We start from the raw sequence: 19,784 nt of genomic DNA on the forward strand, positions 1-19,784 counted from the left end.
ATTCAGTATATCTGGTCTTTGTATTTTGTTCTTCATGTATCTTGTTATGTGCTAGGGATCACTGTTTTATGTGTATGACATTTACGGCGCTGCGGACCATTTGTGGCGCCTTATAAACAAAAGATAATAATAATAATTTCAATAAAACTCATTTGAATAAACCCTACTGCTGCCCCCTACAGGGGTTGCCTCCAGAGGTACATTGTACACATCATGGCAGGAACGCCCTTGACTCCACTAAATTGCACATTATTGGATGTAGATTTCCTTTAATTACTCTGCTGAGATATGAAAAAATATCGCCCCAAAATGTGAATGGAACTGTGCTTATAGGCACCACATTATTGCATAACATGCTGGTATAAACCATTGCTATTACCAGACAATAACTTTTGGAAAAAACATCTTTCAGAGTTGGGTTTAATTCTAGTGTAATGTAGAACATATTTTGTTTCCATGCAATGTGTCTAATACCCACTGGATGAAAACCCAAAGTCAAATCAGCACTTTGATGGAGCGTTTAGACGGTGGCTCTGATCAATTAGATGCTACTCATTCGGAGACTTTGCACTTGGGTGTGTCGGCAAGAACATTAATACGTGTGACTCATTCTGTCTGCGTTTGACCCTATCACAGATTTCCAGAATCGAGGAGGTTCCGATATCCGAGGGGTTAAACGCAAACCCTGGGGAAGAGAAACGAAATCCACACAAAACAATAAGATGAGTTGAGTTTGGAAAAGTTCACATGGAAACGGCGCCCAAACTCTGAAGACCTCTCTGCTTCCAATATTCTTCCCGAGCTGTTTTCTTTCCCTTGAAAAAAAAAAAAAAGTAACATCTTTAGACTGTTTATTTTTCCAAATGTTATGTGGAAATTGTGTTAACTTAATAAGCTGAATTTTTTACTTGTGTAGCAAGAAAAGCCATTCGTTCTCAATCCAGCATTTGTCTTTCGCTCACACTGTTGTTATTAGTGTCACAAAGTGCTGACGGCGAACAAAAAAAACGAACTGAGCGCCGTGCTTTAGCAGTCGCAGTCGATAAGCACTGTCAGGAGTTTGACGTTGAGGAGCTTACAATTTGCGCACGTCATTTCAACTCTGCAGTGACTGGAGAGTGGTTCCTCCGTCCAAAAACAGCAAACCTACCCCAAAAATAGCATATGTTAAATGTTCATATTAAAATGAAACCGCCACGGAAAAAAAAACAGAGGAGACTAAGGAAAAGTTCATAAAAGGTACAATTTAGCTAAAGAAATAACGTGTGCTGGTCACGGCGGAGGCAGCCATTTCTCGGGCTGAATTAATATTCATGAGGCAGTAGCCTATCGATAGGCTAGGAACCAGAGATGTCACATAGAAGGCACGTCGGCTGCAGTTACAGAGAAGTCAGGAAAACTAGGAAGAGATGAGGTTACAATGATGCAATCGGCTGGCATCACGACCTGAGCGATTCTTGTATTCATTTCATCACAAACCAGTGGGTGGGCCACGGTGCAGCGGTGGGTGGCGATGACCTGAAACGCATCACCCCATCCTGCCGACCATGACTTTGTAGACCTCTTGTCCGCATCTCCTAGAGGGCAGGTCTACAAAGTCAGCAAGTATGTTTAAAACACATGAACCCTCCATGCATCCTACATCACGCTGCTAAGTCTTAATATGGCATTGTGACATTAATTATACTACGATCCAAACCCTCTATACACTGTGTTATTAACTTATTTCAAATTATGCAACCATCCAAATGGTTCAACTTGAATCAGTCCAATTTATTAATGCTTTAATAAAAAAAAACTGAGCCATCAATTGTAATGCCGAGAGAAATCATTCAAAGTATTATGGAAATTTTCTGTGGCATTGTCGTACAGAAAGCAACCCCAAACTGCGCTATATTTTAGATCTTTAATTACTTTATTCAACTTTGTGACAAATTCTCTCTTACTGTTGAACTTAGGACTCCTAGGGCTAGATTTACTAAGCTGCGGGTTTGAAAAAGTGGAGATGTTGCCTATAACAACCAATCAGATTCTAGCTGTCATTTTGTAGAAGGTACTAAATAAATGATAACTAGAATCTGATTGGTTGCTATAGGCAACATCTTTACTTTTTCAAACCCGCGGCTTTATAAATTTACCCCCATGTATCTGTTCATACATGTGAAAGCGATATCTAGGTATGTTATACAGACTTCCATCGGTTTTTTTACCATCTCAATTTTTATTCACTGGGAGCGACCATGATGATTTTTCTAACAGTGGGTGGAATTATTCTGTATATAACAGGCTGTATAAAAAGAGTTTTCAATGGAAACAGAAATGCTGTGCTGTAATTAGCTAGCTTTAATTACGGTATATAATGTAAATAGGTAAATGAGCTATAAAAATGTTTGTGTCAATTTATTGATATATTTCAGGGACTTAAGATGTGGGGCAGACCTTCACAGAAACTGGCAGCGGCAGTTGAACAACCGACTTAATTGCTGTTTTTAGAATTTCAGAGAAGTCTTCTACATAATAACAAAATAAACTTGGGGTGACTTGGGATACTTCTACTTTAATTCATGTCACACTAAAATCTTAAAAACAAATACTAGTATATACTATTATGTAGTAATAATAATAATAATATTATATACTGTATACTATTATTAGTCTAAGCCCTACCTATTGTGTAAAGTTACATAACACTCACCATTTAATATAACTCAGGTTGAGTCTTATATTACATAATTTGGCCACAGAAAAACACTCTTGTTCGATGCGCCAAAATAAATCACTTTTGGGCAAGTCTAAACTCTCAGTTTTATGGGCTTGCCGTATCATACGATCTGACGGCCTCCGCTTCCTCTATTTCCACTGGAGAAGGCTCGCCGTCGTATTACCTCTCTATAAGCGTTCCCAGCTCGCTATTAGCAAGTCACCTGCAGGGAGCGTAAATCATTTAGAGGGAGGAGTGCATCCTTACCAAAATATAACTTCAAACTTGAGTTAAGAGAGATATCAAACTAAATATTTACTTTCCCAGGACCTGCGTTCTGTAGATTACACATGCTAGAGATTTATAGAGTGCTAACGACTTAGAAGTTTCAGGCTGCTAATTTGCGCTAACATATAATTACTGAGCTGATCTGTATATATATATATATATATATATATATATATATATATACACACACACACACACACAATGTAGGATTTTTTACATTAGTGTCCATATTTTATACTGTTGGGCCTTATTCGAGTTCAAACGTAACTTTGTGCTGTAAAAGAGCACATAACTTGTGCCTAGTTTTCACATCTTCATCAGCACTATTTATACCGCTTTCATACTGCCGCCCCCCGGCAATATCCCGGGTTTTTCAAGCCGGGTTTTTGCCGGGGCTCGGAGCGTCCCAGCTCAGAAGCACCATTCATACTGCACCTCGGACCCGGGAATTTCCCGGGTTGACCCCATTCATACTGCACAAGTCTGTGCCCTGGCAATTTGTGGGAGTCATCACCAGAGCAGTTTTCATTGGCTGAAAAATGGTGATGTCATTGAAAGGTGACTGGTTTTTTGACGCATAAAGATGATGCAAAAGTGGGATGCAAAACTCCGATTCTGCTTCAGCTTGATCTGCACTCCACCATTTCTCCTAAACTCCTTCTCGAATCTTCCACGGGCTCCCACCGATGACATCATCCTCCAGAGACAGGCAGACAGCCAATCAGCTTGTTTTCTGTGCAACCCGGGTTGAAAAACCCGGGTTGCACCATTCATAGTGCAGGCAACCCGGGTCCAACCCGGGAATTACCCCTCGATAAATCGTGGGTTGAAGACCCGGGTTTTTAGACCCGGGATTTTTGACTTGTACCATTCATACTGCACCAAGACCCGGGTCGTTTGAGCTCGCCCCGGCAAAAACCTGGGATTTTGGTGCAGTATGAATGGGGTATTATTTATATAGCACCACTAATTCCGCAGCGCTGTGCAGAGAACTCACTCACATCAGTCCCTGCCCCATTGGGGCTTCCAGTCTAATTTACCTAATATACACACACAGACAGATAGACACAGATAGACTAGGGTCAATTTGTTAGCAGCCAATTAAACTATCGGTATGTTTTTGGAGTGTGGGAGGAAACCGGAGCACCAGGAGGAAACACACGCAAACACGGGAGAACATACAAACTCCTCACCCCTACATTATTATTAACCTCAATAACACTAATTTCAAGACATTTGCAGTCAATTTTATTCACAATATTATTTTCATACACTTTCAAACAAAGACTGCAGATTTAGAAGACCAAGCCTGCCAGACCTATTATTTCTATTTCAGCAATGACAATTAGCAATGGAGCTCTCCTGAATGTCACTGGAGACTTTGAAGAACACTGCTACCCCTCCTCCTTCTATTCTACCTATGACGCTGCCCAACTGCACTATAGAGACTGCCAAAAACTGCGCTACCCCTTCTGTGTCCCTCTGTGAAATGGCGCTGGATCGCCGCGGAGGGCGGTACTTATAGAATCCAAAGCTCACAAGATCCGAGATCTGACAACGTAACACTGGCATTTTGCCTCATTTTCAATTCCGAGGGCGCGCGAAAATACCGACTCGGCTCGGTACTCAGATCTGCTAACTTCGGGTGCGTTCGGTTCTCGGGGAACTGAGCCCGAGCATCTCTAATAAAAACTGTTTTTAGTATAATCATTGCTATAAAGATTAATTTTTAAACATAATTTAAAATATATATATATATATGTTTTACATTAATTGCATAAATAATGCTGTTTTCAATGTGTAGTGTGCATATAATTCAATTTTATAGTCTTGGCTGCATGCAGCTGTTCTATGCTAGCCGGCGGCACGCATACGTGTAACTGTTAAATCAAATGACCATGTCAGTCATCGGTCGGCACTTACACCTGACCTGTAGCGGGTGCAAGCTGAAACCAAGCGCAGTTACTAAGCAAACAGATGAGCGTCCCAACATAAATCGGCCCATTGTGTGTATGTTAAAAAAAAAAATACTGAAAATACATTGATTATTGTCATTTTTCCTATATATTCACAGTAAAAATGGACAGTCTTCTGAAATCATAAGAGAAAATGTCATTATTATGCTTTTCTGCACTTGCATCTACCACGTTACATATATTTAGGTAACCTCATTTATGCAAAGTGGCTAAGTGCTATTAGACATAAGAGGGAGATTTACTAAACCTTCTAAAAAGGAAAAGTGGAGATGATGCCCGTAGCAACCAATCAAATTCTAGCTATAATATTATAGACTGTACTGGATAAATGATAGCTAGAATCTGATTCATTGCTATGGGCAACACCTTCACTTTTCATTTTAGTAAAACTGTAACAGATATCAACCAATTGCACTGCGTCGTTTTTCTAGTGCAGTTTGCAAATGAATACTAATGAAAAATAACATCTGATTGCTACGGATAATAACACATCTGAGCACACAACACTATTACTAAATAAACTTATTAGTAGTGCAAAGCTGTCTATCAGGTGCAGCACGGTGGCTCAGTGGTTAGCATTTCTGCCTCACAGCACTGGGGTTATGAGTTCAATTGCCGACCATGGTCTTATCTGTGTATAGTTTGTATGTTCTCCCCATGTTTGCGTGGGTCTCCTCCGGGTGCTTCGGTTTCCTCCCACCACTCCAAAAACATACTGGTAGGTTAATTGGCTGCTATTAAAATTGACCCTAGTCTCTCTCTCTCTCTCTCTCTCTCTCTCTCTGTCTGTGTATGTTAGGGAATATAGACTGTAAGCTCCAATGGGGCATGGACTGATGTAAATGAGTTCTCTGTACAGCGCTGCGGAATCAGTGGCGCTATATATATAAATGGTGATGGTGATAGATTTGCATCAATGTCACTTAGATAAAAAGACAATGTTAGAAGAGTATAGGTTGCCTGTGGTTAAGTATAGGTTGACACAGTAAACAAACTAAAAGGTGTCAGAGTCCACTGGAATTTCCATTGACTTCAATTAAAGTCCAGTTTAACTGCGTGTCGAAAGCTTAGAGAATACCATAACTTTACACCCAAGAGTAAACCCGTGCTCGGAACCATATTGTTTATCAGATATTGGGGCAATGACGGGTTTTAGTTGGAGTTCCAGAATGTGGGGGAAGTGGGTGGGGGGGTGGCTTAAATTATGCACCCGGGGACATTTAGCTAAAACCACTGCACGCACCCTTAGGCGACCAATGAGGGAATAAAAGTGGCTTAGCCGAACAATAAGGACTGTCTAACTATTCTCTGTTCCGGTTCAGCAAATAGGTTCTAGAATTCAAACTTTTCATTGGAATTGACAAACTAGGTCCAAATTCTTTTTAGGATTCACGTGAATCCAAAACTGAATTATTTTTAGAAGTTTTAGTAAACCTACCCCCTGATCTCTGGTCGCTCAAATCTGGTACAAAAATAAAGTCCTTTTTTGGAGAGAAAATATCAGCAAGGAACACCCCTAAAAAGGTGCCCTATTCACCCCATCTGATTGTATTTGTACTTTGTATAGAACAGCATTAATCAGCTGACTCCTCCCACTAGCGGGTGGCAAAAATTCCTTTAGTTGATACAGGGATTCTTTATATATTCCAGTCTCCCCATCTTAAATCTGCAGCTCTTCTTACTTAAAGCAACGACAACTGCTCACAGCTCCTATTCCCGTGTTTTGTGGGGAACAAGTTCTTTATACAGAGGGGAGAACATCTTTTGTGGTTAGAACTGTATGAGCATTTCACCGTTCTACTTTGAATATTTCAGATGCCCCCCCCCCCCCCCCTCCAGGCGCTTATTTAAGAATTTCTAATTCCCAGATTTATAGAGTGACTGCATTGAGGGAAACAGAGGCTGAGCGGGACGGACGCGAGGTCGAATTGTTATGAGGCCACGTCAAAATATCATGATTAGAAATGACAAATTTGCAGGAAGAATATGCGAGACATGAGGAACAACCGGGGTGGGATCTACATGGGTTATGTACGGGTCTGGGGGCGTGGCAGAAAGTAAATAAAGAGCTTACATAACGTTACAATACTTCTATGTATATTTTTTAAAAAAAACATATTTACATTAAGTTACCTTCACATCTAGAGGTACTCTTTGCTTTTCAGATTATGTTGAAACTTGAACTGCACAACTTAGTGATATCATACTGCTCCTAATTATTGAGTACATAATGACATACTGACAGACTGAGCAAGTGCAAGAGGCGATTGTCTTCTGCAAAACGCACCAGATAACCGTGCAAGACTTTTACTGCTATTTTTACATTAAGGCTAACTCCACTTTCATCTAACTTTTAATATAATATTCGTCATATCTTAATGAAGAGTGACTTTTCCCAGTTACAGGTACCTACCAGTAGCAGCCTAAGCTCATTTTAATTGCTTTTGCTTGTCGTAGACAATTACTAATGAACTATTACTGCACCCTTAATCCATACTTAATCCAACTCTCCCGGAATGTCCAGGAGACTCCCGCATTTTGCGAGAGTCTCGCGGATTTCCTGCATCTGGCAGAATTAGGTCCAAAACGCTGTGTTTCACCGGGAATCGCAGCGTTTGGCCCCACCCCCTACTGTCAAATGACATTTGTGTCATTACATCACTAGGGCGGGGCCAAAATGACGCAAATTTTGCAGCCCCGCCCCCATCACGCCCACCTCCCCCGGCAGGCTCCCGGAAGTCAACTTCAGCAAGTTGGCAAGTATGCCGTAATCCCGCACTGTGCCCGACGACCGGGGAACGCGAATGTCAGCTTGACTGTATTCACGCCGGCAGTTTAATAAGGCGACTGAGCTGGGGAGCAGCTTAAACTCCTTTTGTGAATAGCAGTTTCCACCAGCATGACATCAATATATAGAGTTTCATGTCGGTTCTCTGTAGCAGTCGCCAACAAAACTGAAGATAACACAGACTGTTCCAAGGACCTATCCGTGCTGGTAACCTGAGAAATAAAGGGTGTAGGTGCAGGATTCTATTAGGAGAATTATTACGTTAGTTTATTGAGAATACGATAGGAAAATATAGACATAAGTGGCGTTAGCCTGTCTCAGATATAAAATTCCTATTGTTCTGAGTTATTCATGGGAAGGGCCAAATATTTCCATTACCTGCTAGATCCTATTAAACTTATTTTATGGACTAGCAACTGGATATCTCAATGAAAACTTAGACCCACGAAAGGTACTCTGGCTTGTACCACAATTATCGTTACATGGGAAATAAATCAGATTAATAGTACGGCATGCAGATGTGTGAAGATCTGTCCGGTTATTGTCACGCAAGCTGAATAGTTTTTATAATGTTCCAGCAGATAAAAATATCTAAACTGCTTGTAAGACAAACCCAGGCAAATGATTAGACCCTACTTCTGCACAGGCAGCCATTAGCCCAAAGAGCACAAAATAAATCTGTGCGCATTCCCGCTAAGGAAACTTTCCATTACAGCTGCAGGCCGACACAATTTATTGCACTATCCCGATATTTCAATTATGATCCACTAGGGGGAGAAGTTAGTCCCTACACTGGCCATACATGGAGCAGCTGTAGGTACAAGATGACACAGGACAATCATTTAGTGTTTTAGGCCGGGTACACAGTAGACATAATTTCTTCAGATGCTTAACGATTTTACCAACGATTAAAAAAAAAAAAAGAGACCCAAGCAGTAGCCGATTCCTGTGCACACACTTTACAATATTTACCGTCAGATCTGTGCTCTTCATCTGTCGTAACCATCGGCTGAAAAGATCCTGCACACTCCATAGAGATCTATGGACACTGCCGGTCCTGAGTGCAGACACTGCAGGATTGGAACAATATCGTTCCATCGTTGAATGAGATTTTTAGTTCTGTTTATAAAATCAAATGAAACGATATGATGAGCTTTGGAACGATAATCTTTCATCGTTGGAGCGTACACACTAATGTGATATAGGGCGTACGGTCGTTTATCGTTTGATTGGTCTGATAATTGGATGAAAGGGTGTAGCACCTATTAACGGTACTGACTACCCCGAAAAAGAGGAGGACGACAGGAGGACACCGACTTGATACTACAGCGACCTGAAAAAAAACTACTTACCAGGATGCAGATGTCTTCATGGGACGACTCGGTGTGTTACATTACATCAATGACAGCTGGGTCCGTCCATCGCCGCTTTAAGACAAGTCCCGCTTTGCTGTGACGTCATCCAACACAGCCAATATGTCTGGTGTACGATCCACACTGAAGGTGACTGGACACATTTTACTTACTATTACAAATCGCACATATCTTAAAAGTACAGAGTAAAATATGGGACACAATTAAATCGTTGTAAGTGTAAGTTGACACACATGCAGCACAGGCAACCATCCTTTAAAAGTGCCCCCCTAACCTAAATAAAGTGTAAGCAGACATTGTGAAAACGAAAGCAATAAATGGATCAGTTATAAGTTATTATTTATTTTAAATGCACCTGACAGCAGCTAAGACGTTCACATGGATTCTAATCCTTTTATGGAACTACAGGAAATAAATATGAATTTACTTAGATTCCCGGTTTGTGATCACACGTTCAGCAACTGTTTCACAATGTGCCCGTCTATAAGGAGCTGCAATTACATGATGACAATTGCTGCACAGACATATGATCGCTCTGCAGTTTCCCATACAGAATGCGGCGTGTTCCTCATAACCGTCTAGTTTTCAGCAAAACTGTAAATCCCAGATTTCATATTAGGCTGTACTTTGAGGAGGTTTTTTTTAAAAAAAATTGCTAAATTTGGTGCATCGCCGAATATCTGTTCAAACGAAATATGACCACGTGAAATGGGGAACCTAAAGGTGTAACTGCATCTGTAAAATGAGTTGTGCACACATATTAAACACATTTTGTGCATTAACTCCATGAAGAAGATACAATACTGTTGTTGACTGCAATTTTTGAAATATATAGTAGCAATCACGAATCAATCGTTGCCCGTGGCGTGAGTGTGTTGGTGGTTTTAGCTCATACTTGCCAACTTTTCCTCGTTAGCTTCAGGGAGATCCCGGGGTGGTGAGCGCGACGAATCACATCATTTTAGCCCCGCACCCTAAACGGTGTCACAATTTTGGCCAATTACATCAGGGGGCGGGGCTAAGATGACACATTATTTGCGTCATTAAGCCCCACCCCCCCACCCCCCGTCACTTATCTATTACGGGGGCAAGAATCGGGAGGTTGCCCTGCTCTCTCGGAGTGTCTTCCAGAAAAGCGGGAGTCTCCCTGCCATTCCGGGAGAGTAGGCAACTATGCGTTAAAGAAAAGCAGCTAATGAATCTCTAGAGACGGAAGTGTCTTTTACATTTCTGTCTCCATTACTGAAGTCATGTTGTCTTACCTGTCAGTCATTGATTAAATCTTGGTCTCCATGAAAATGGCCACCTCCATAGGCATCAATACATGGACATAGGACACAATTTCTGAACTGTGTCATCATGCCACAGATGGCGAAGCCAACCACGTCTTGTACTGGCTCAGCATCAGGGAGAATGCCAGACTCTTCAGGGAGTGAGGGAGATCACCCCTATTTCAGGGAGTCTCCCTGACATTCAAGAAGAGTTGGCAAGTATGTTTTAGATGTGTACATGAGCGTGGGAGCCTGGGGCGGAATTATAAGAAGTGCGGTGACTATGGGGCCAGAGTTGAGTGTGTGCGTCTGTGTGTGCATTGTATGCATGTGAGTGTGGTGTGTATGATGTGTGTGAGTGTGGTGTGTGCATATATATATGTATATAGTGTGTATTGTGTGCGTGTATGTGTGTGTGGAGTGTGTATGCAGTGTGAGTGTGGTGTGCATATAGTGTGTGTGTATGTATGTGTGGTGTGTTTGCTTAAAACTAGGTAAGTTTGTCGTCCTTTGAGAATATTGTAGAATAAGTTTGGTGACTCACACTCTGTAGCTCTGTCACCCAATGAAACCAATCTCACAGTATTTCAGTTCATCTTTACGACCTGTTCTAAGTTCTCCTAAATTTCGTCAGTCCGCTGTCAGATTGTGTAAATGAGTCAGCTGTTCTCTTGCACTTAATAATGTTTTAGGTGAAAAATAATCTGCTAGAATTTTATTAAGTGTAAAGCAGAACGATGTCTTATAAACATGTTTTCCTTTTTCAGGATCTTGAAGTCAGTTATAGTTATTCTTTGCATTATTCCATTGGCCTGAAAGTCTGTATCATCCAGACATTTAGTTGCCTCTTTGTGAACTGTCCCCGTTTCCGCTGTGTACTGCAAATCTGAAGGTTACAGGAGTACAAGATTGCCATTAATGTGAAAAACTATATACAGGAACAGTTCCTATAATAACTGTAGATTTCGGTACATATGGGAGCATCTAGTCATCTTTTTATTTCTATTTAGTTCAAATAAAATACTTTAAATATAATTCCCATTGTAATAATGTTGACAAACCCTGGACAAGTTACTGATTCTTTTCATGTTTTATTATGAGTTATTTTTTAATTTTTGTTTCTTTATTAACTTTGCATTTTGCGATTGTTATGGAAATTCGATTACCGGTAAGACCCTCCTAAGCGAAGATCTCTACTGTTTTGCCCCGATCGCCCCCCCCCTGGATCCGCCACTGATCCAGGCAAAACATGAGTCACTGATGGCTAAGACTGGCCACACATGGATTTCGGGACCATCAACAGAATTTGTTTCCAACATTTCCACACCACAGGTGACCAAACCTGATGCGATCCAACAGGATTGTTTTGAGTCCCTTGTAGCAGGATGCACATTTTCATACCACATGCTGTATTCAGGGGTGCAGAGAGGAGGGAGAGCAGGTACAGAGTACCGGGACCTGGGATGCCTGGGGGCCCTCGTCTGCCTGTACACTGGGAGGAGCTACCAACCTGGCGTGACCACACCCCTTGCTGCAGCTACATAAAGGGACCCAAGAAATTGCTGTACAGGGGCCTGGCTGCAATATCTCAGAGTTTGAATACATTAAAACTTAGGGCATTCCCTTATTCACAAAAAAATTTCAAACTAACTTTTATTTTGTCCCTGTATTTCCCTGATCTGGAACCACTGTTTCTACAAGACCACCCAGCGCTCGCATTATGATATCTCTCGCTCCATTTACAGGATCAGGTTCTGCAGATAACACAATAATAAGAAACAAAAAAAAAAAAACATCTGTTACTTCTCATTAATGTCTCTTTTCAATATCTTGACCATAGATTTAAGTATTCACTCTGCACATCATGTTCCCTGCATGATACTGTAACAAAGGGATAACACTTAACACATTAACAGGACAGATATGTCAATAAAACACAATGTTCCAGTTTAGAGATAAAAAATGATGACAAAGAAAATAAAACAATATTCTGAAAACGTGGAGTTTTAAGGTCTGTACAAGTCTTTAGGGTGAGAGGGAGATTTTACGATGGGGAGCAGAGGAATACCAACTCAATGCAACCATTCAAACATTACAGTCAATCAAACAAGCATAAATCACTTGTTGGAACATTTTTACTCTTTCAGATCTATGTAAGAAGCATTTAGCCAACAACCAATAACAAGTAAACTGAATTTTGGAAGACATATCTTTTATTCCCAGACTGTAAATGCTTCTAGCACTATCAGTTGAGGTCAAGTCACAGAAAAAGATTATGACTCAAAGAGCAACCTTCACCTATTAAATACGTACTGTACATTTATGCTTCTTTTCAGCCAGGGGATTCCTTGATAAGTCACAGGAGACTCTGATAAGTCTTCCCTAATGCCAAAACTAATAGCATCAGTCTAAGGCAGTGATGTGCAACCCTGCAACCTCCGAAAGGGCTGCACATTACCCTTAATTTCAGGAATAAAAGAAAATACCCAAAATAACCTCCCAACATGCCCCCCACATTCCACTCACACTTCCCTGCATGTCTCTTACATTCCACTCACATCTCCCCACACATTACACTCACATCTCCCTACATGTCCCCACACATTCCACTCACACTTCCCTGCATGTCTCTTACATTCCACTCACATCTCCCCACACATTACACTCACATCTCCCTACATGTCCCCACACATTACATTCACACTTCCCTGCATGTCTCTTACATTCCACTCACATCTCCCTACATGCCCCCCACATTCCACTCACACTTCCCTGCATGTCTCTTACATTCCACTCACATCTCCCCACACATTACACTCACATCTCCCTACATGTCCCCACACATTACATTCACACTTCCCTGCATGTCTCTCACATTCCACTCACATCTCCCTACATGTCCCCACACATTCCACTCACACCTCCTTACATGCCCCCACATTCCACTCACACCTACCTACCTACCTACATGTCCCCCCACATTCCACTCACACCTCCTTACATGTCCCCACAGATTACACTCACACCTCCTTACATGTCCCCACACATTCCACTCACACCTCCTTACATGTCCCCACACATTACACTCACACCTCCTTACATGTCCCCACACATTACACTCACACCTCCTTACATGTCCCCACACATTACACTCACACCTCCTTACATGTCCCCACAGATTACACTCACACCTCCTTACATGTCCCCACACATTACACTCATACCTCCTTACATGTCCCCACACATTACACTCACACCTCCTTACATGTCCCCACACATTACACTCACACCTCCCTACATGTCCCCACACATTACACTCACACCTCCCTACATGCCCCCACATTACACTCACACCTCCCTACATGTCCCCACACATTACACTCACACCTCCCTACATGCCCCCTACATTCAACTCACACCTCCTTACATGTCCCCACACATTACACTCACACCTCCCTACATGTCCCCACACATTACACTCACACCTCCCTACATGTCCCCACACATTACACTCACACCTCCCTACATGTCCCCACACATTACACTCACACCTCCCTACATGTCCCCACACATTACACTCACACCTCCCTACATGTCCCCACACATTACACTCACACCTCCCTACATGTCCCCACACATTACACTCACACCTCCTTACATGTCCCCACACATTACACTCACACCTCCCTACATGTCCCCACACATTACACTCACACCTCCCTACATGTCCCCACACATTACACTCACACCTCCTTACATGTCCCCACAGATTACACTCACACCTCCTTACATGTCCCCACACATTCCACTCACACCTCCTTACATGTCCCCACACATTACACTCACACCTCCTTACATGTCCCCACACATTACACTCACACCTCCTTACATGTCCCCACACATTCCACTCACACCTCCTTACATGTCCCCACAGATTACACTCACACCTCCTTACATGTCCCCACACATTACACTCATACCTCCTTACATGTCCCCACACATTACACTCACACCTCCTTACATGTCCCCACACATTACACTCACACCTCCCTACATGTCCCCACACATTACACTCACACCTCCCTACATGCCCCCACATTACACTCACACCTCCCTACATGTCCCCACACATTACACTCACACCTCCCTACATGCCCCCTACATTCAACTCACACCTCCTTACATGTCCCCACACATTACACTCACACCTCCCTACATGTCCCCACACATTACACTCACACCTCCCTACATGTCCCCACACATTACACTCACACCTCCCTACATGTCCCCACACATTACACTCACACCTCCCTACATGTCCCCACACATTACACTCACACCTCCCTACATGTCCCCACACATTACACTCACACCTCCCTACATGTCCCCACACATTACACTCACACCTCCTTACATGTCCCCACACATTACACTCACACCTCCCTACATGTCCCCACACATTACACTCACACCTCCCTACATGTCCCCACACATTACACTCACACCTCCCTACATGTCCCCACACATTACACTCACACCTCCTTACATGTCCCCACACATTACACTCACACCTCCTTACATGTCCCCACAGATTACACTCACACCTCCTTACATGTCCCCACACATTACACTCACACCTCCTTACATGTCCCCACACATTACACTCACACCTCCTTACATGTCCCCACACATTACACTCACACCTCCCTACATGTCCCCACACATTACACTCACACCTCCCTACATGCCCCCACATTACACTCACACCTCCCTACATGTCCCCACACATTACACTCACACCTCCCTACATGCCCCCTACATTCAACTCACACCTCCTTACATGTCCCCACACATTACACTCACACCTCCCTACATGTCCCTACACATTACACTCACACCTCCCTACATGTCCCTACACATTACACTCACACCTCCCTACATGTCCCTACACATTACACTCACACCTCCCTACATGTCCCCACACATTACACTCACACCTCCCTACATGTCCCCACACATTACACTCACACCTCCCTACATGTCCCCACACATTACACTCACACCTACCTACATGTCCCCACACATTACACTCACACCTCCTTACATGTCCCCACACATTACACTCACACCTCCCTACATGTCCCCACACATTCCACTCACACCTCATTACATGTCCCCACACATTACACTCACACCTCCTTACATGTCCCCACACATTCCACTCACACCTCCTTACATGTCCCCACACATTACACTCGCACCTCCTTACATGTCCCCACACATTACACTCACACCTCCTTACATGTCCCCACACATTACACTCACACCTCCTTACATGTCCCCACACATTACACTCACACCTCCCTACATGTCCCCACACATTACACTCACACCTCCTTACATGTCCCCACACATTACACTCACACCTCCTTACATGTCCCCACACATTACACTCACACCTCCCTACATGTCCCCACACATTACACTCACACCTCCTTACATGTCCCCACACATTACACTCACACCTCCTTACATGTCCCCACACATTACACTCACACCTCCTTACATGTCCCCACACATTACACTCACACCTCCTTACATGCCCCCACACATTACACTCACACCTCCCTACATGTCCCCACAGATTACACTCACACCTCCTTACATGTCCCCACACATTACACTCATACCTACCTAAATGCCCCCTACATTCAACTCACACCTCCCTACATGCCACCCGCATTCCACTCACACCTCCCTACATGCCCCCCACATTCCACTCACACCTCCCTACATGCCCCCACATTACACTCACACCTCCTTACATGCCCCCTACATTCAACTCACACCTCCTTACATGTCCCCACACATTACACTCACACCTCCTTACATGTCCCTACACATTACACTCACACCTCCCTACATGTCCCTACACATTACACTCATACCTCCTTACATGTCCCCACACATTACACTCACACCTCCCTACATGTCCCCACACATTACACTCACACCTCCTTACATGTCCCCACACATTACACTCACACCTCCTTACATGTCCCCACACATTACACTCACACCTCCTTACATGTCCCTACACATTACACTCACACCTCCCTACATGTCCCTACACATTACACTCATACCTCCTTACATGTCCCCACACATTACACTCACACCTCCCTACATGTCCCCACACATTACACTCACACCTCCTTACATGTCCCCACACATTACACTCACACCTCCTTACATGTCCCCACACATTACACTCACACCTCCCTACATGTCCCCACAGATTACACTCACACCTCCTTACATGTCCCCACACATTACACTCATACCTACCTAAATGCCCCCTACATTCAACTCACACCTCCCTACATGCCACCCGCATTCCACTCACACCTCCCTACATGCCCCCCACATTCCACTCACACCTCCCTACATGCCCCCACATTACACTCACACCTCCTTACATGCCCCCTACATTCAACTCACACCTCCTTACATGTCCCCACACATTACACTCACACCTCCTTACATGTCCCCACACATTACACTCACACCTCCTTACATGTCCCCACACATTACACTCACACCTCCTTACATGTCCCCACACATTACACTCACACCTCCCTACATGTCCCCACACATTACACTCACACCTCCTTACATGTCCCCACACATTACACTCACACCTCCTTACATGTCCCCACACATTACACTCACACCTCCCTACATGTCCCCACACATTACACTCACACCTCCTTACATGTCCCCACACATTACACTCACACCTCCTTACATGTCCCCACACATTACACTCACACCTCCTTACATGTCCCCACACATTACACTCACACCTCCTTACATGCCCCCACACATTACACTCACACCTCCCTACATGTCCCCACAGATTACACTCACACCTCCTTACATGTCCCCACACATTACACTCATACCTACCTAAATGCCCCCTACATTCAACTCACACCTCCCTAAATGCCCCCACATTACACTCACACCTCCCTACATGTCCCCACACATTACACTCACACCTCCCTACATGTCCCCACACATTACACTCACACCTCCCTACATGTCCCCACACATTACACTCACACCTCCTTACATGTCCCCACACATTACACTCACACCTCCCTACATGTCCCCACACATTACACTCACACCTCCTTACATGTCCCCACACATTACACTCACACCTACCTACATGCCACCCGCATTCCACTCACACCTCCCTACATGCCCCCCACATTCCACTCACACCTCCCTACATGCCCCCACATTACACTCACACCTCCTTACATGTCCCCACACATTACACTCATACCTACCTAAATGCCCCCTACATTCAACTCACACCTCCCTACATGCCACCCGCATTCCACTCACACCTCCCTACATGCCCCCCACATTCCACTCACACCTCCCTACATGCCCCCACATTACACTCACACCTCCTTACATGCCCCCTACATTCAACTCACACCTCCTTACATGTCCCCACACATTACACTCACACCTCCTTACATGTCCCTACACATTACACTCACACCTCCCTACATGTCCCTACACATTACACTCATACCTCCTTACATGTCCCCACACATTACACTCACACCTCCCTACATGTCCCCACATTCCACTCACACCTACCTAAATGCCCCCTACATTCAACTCACACCTCCCTACATGTCCCTACACATTACACTCACACCTCCTTACATGTCCCTACACATTACACTCACACCTCCCTACATGTCCCTACACATTACACTCACACCTCCCTACATGTCCCTACACATTACACTCACACCTCCCTACATGTCCCCACACATTACACTCACACCTCCTTACATGTCCCCACACATTACACTCACACCTCCCTACATGTCCCCACACATTACACTCACACCTCCTTACATGTCCCCACACATTACACTCACACCTACCTACATGCCACCCGCATTCCACTCACACCTCCCTACATGCCCCCCACATTCCACTCACACCTCCCTACATGCCCCCACATTACACTCACACCTCCTTACATGTCCCCACACATTACACTCATACCTACCTAAATGCCCCCTACATTCAACTCACACCTCCCTACATGCCACCCGCATTCCACTCACACCTCCCTACATGCCCCCCACATTCCACTCACACCTCCCTACATGCCCCCACATTACACTCACACCTCCTTACATGCCCCCTACATTCAACTCACACCTCCTTACATGTCCCCACACATTACACTCACACCTCCTTACATGTCCCTACACATTACACTCACACCTCCCTACATGTCCCTACACATTACACTCACACCTCCTTACATGTCCCCACACATTACACTCACACCTCCCTACATGTCCCCACATTCCACTCACACCTACCTAAATGCCCCCTACATTCAACTCACACCTCCCTACATGTCCCTACACATTACACTCACACCTCCTTACATGTCCCTACACATTACACTCACACCTCCCTACATGTCCCTACACATTACACTCACACCTCCCTACATGTCCCCACATTCCACTCACACCTACCTAAATGCCCCCTACATTCAACTCACACCTCCCTACATGTCCCCACACATTACACTCACACCTCCCTACATGCCCCCACATTCCACTCACACCTACCTAAATGCCCCCTACATTCAACTCACACCTCCCTACATGCCCCCCACATTCCACTCACACCTCCCTACATGCCCCCACATTACACTCACACCTACCTACCTACCTACATGCCCCCTACATTCAACTCACACCTCCCTACATGCCCCCCACATTCCACTCACACCTCCTTACATGTCCCCACACATTACACTCACACCTCCTTACATGTCCCCACACATTACACTCACACCTCCTTACATGTCCCCACACATTACACTCACACCTCCTTACATGTCCCCACACATTACACTCACACCTCCCTACATGCCCCCCACATTCCACTCACACCTCCTTACATGTCCCCACACATTACACTCACACCTCCCTACATGCCCCCACATTACACTCACGCCTACCTACATGCCCCCTGCATTCAACTCACACCTCCCTACATGCCCCCACATTACACTCACACCTACCTACATGCCCCCTACATTCAACTCACACCTCCTTACATGCCCCCCACATTCCACTCACACCTCCTTACATGTCCCCACACATTCCACTCACACCTCCTTACATGCCCCCCACATTCCACTCACACCTCCCTACATGCCCCCACAATACACTCACACCTCCCTACATGCCCCCCACACATTCCACTCACACCTCCCTACATGCCCCCACATTACACTCACACCTCCCTACATGCCCCCACATTACA

General features: G+C 44.3%; 1 long non-coding RNA gene across 2 annotated transcripts in view; it reads right to left on the minus strand.

Moving 5' to 3' along the window:
- Positions 1-773: 773 nt before the first annotated feature.
- Positions 774-19,784, minus strand: part of LOC142150310 (uncharacterized) — a 69,141-nt gene continuing 50,130 nt past the window's right edge. Inside the window, exon 3 of one of the 2 annotated variants that reach the window (XR_012691076.1) lies at positions 774-815. This is a non-coding gene — a long non-coding RNA (uncharacterized LOC142150310). Of the gene's footprint in view, positions 816-12,032; positions 12,152-19,784 lie in introns of those variants that run through there. The other variant, XR_012691075.1, reaches the window with a different exon arrangement.

This window comes from Mixophyes fleayi, chromosome 4 (assembly GCF_038048845.1).
Source record: "Mixophyes fleayi isolate aMixFle1 chromosome 4, aMixFle1.hap1, whole genome shotgun sequence".
Lineage (NCBI taxonomy): Eukaryota > Metazoa > Chordata > Amphibia > Anura > Limnodynastidae > Mixophyes > Mixophyes fleayi.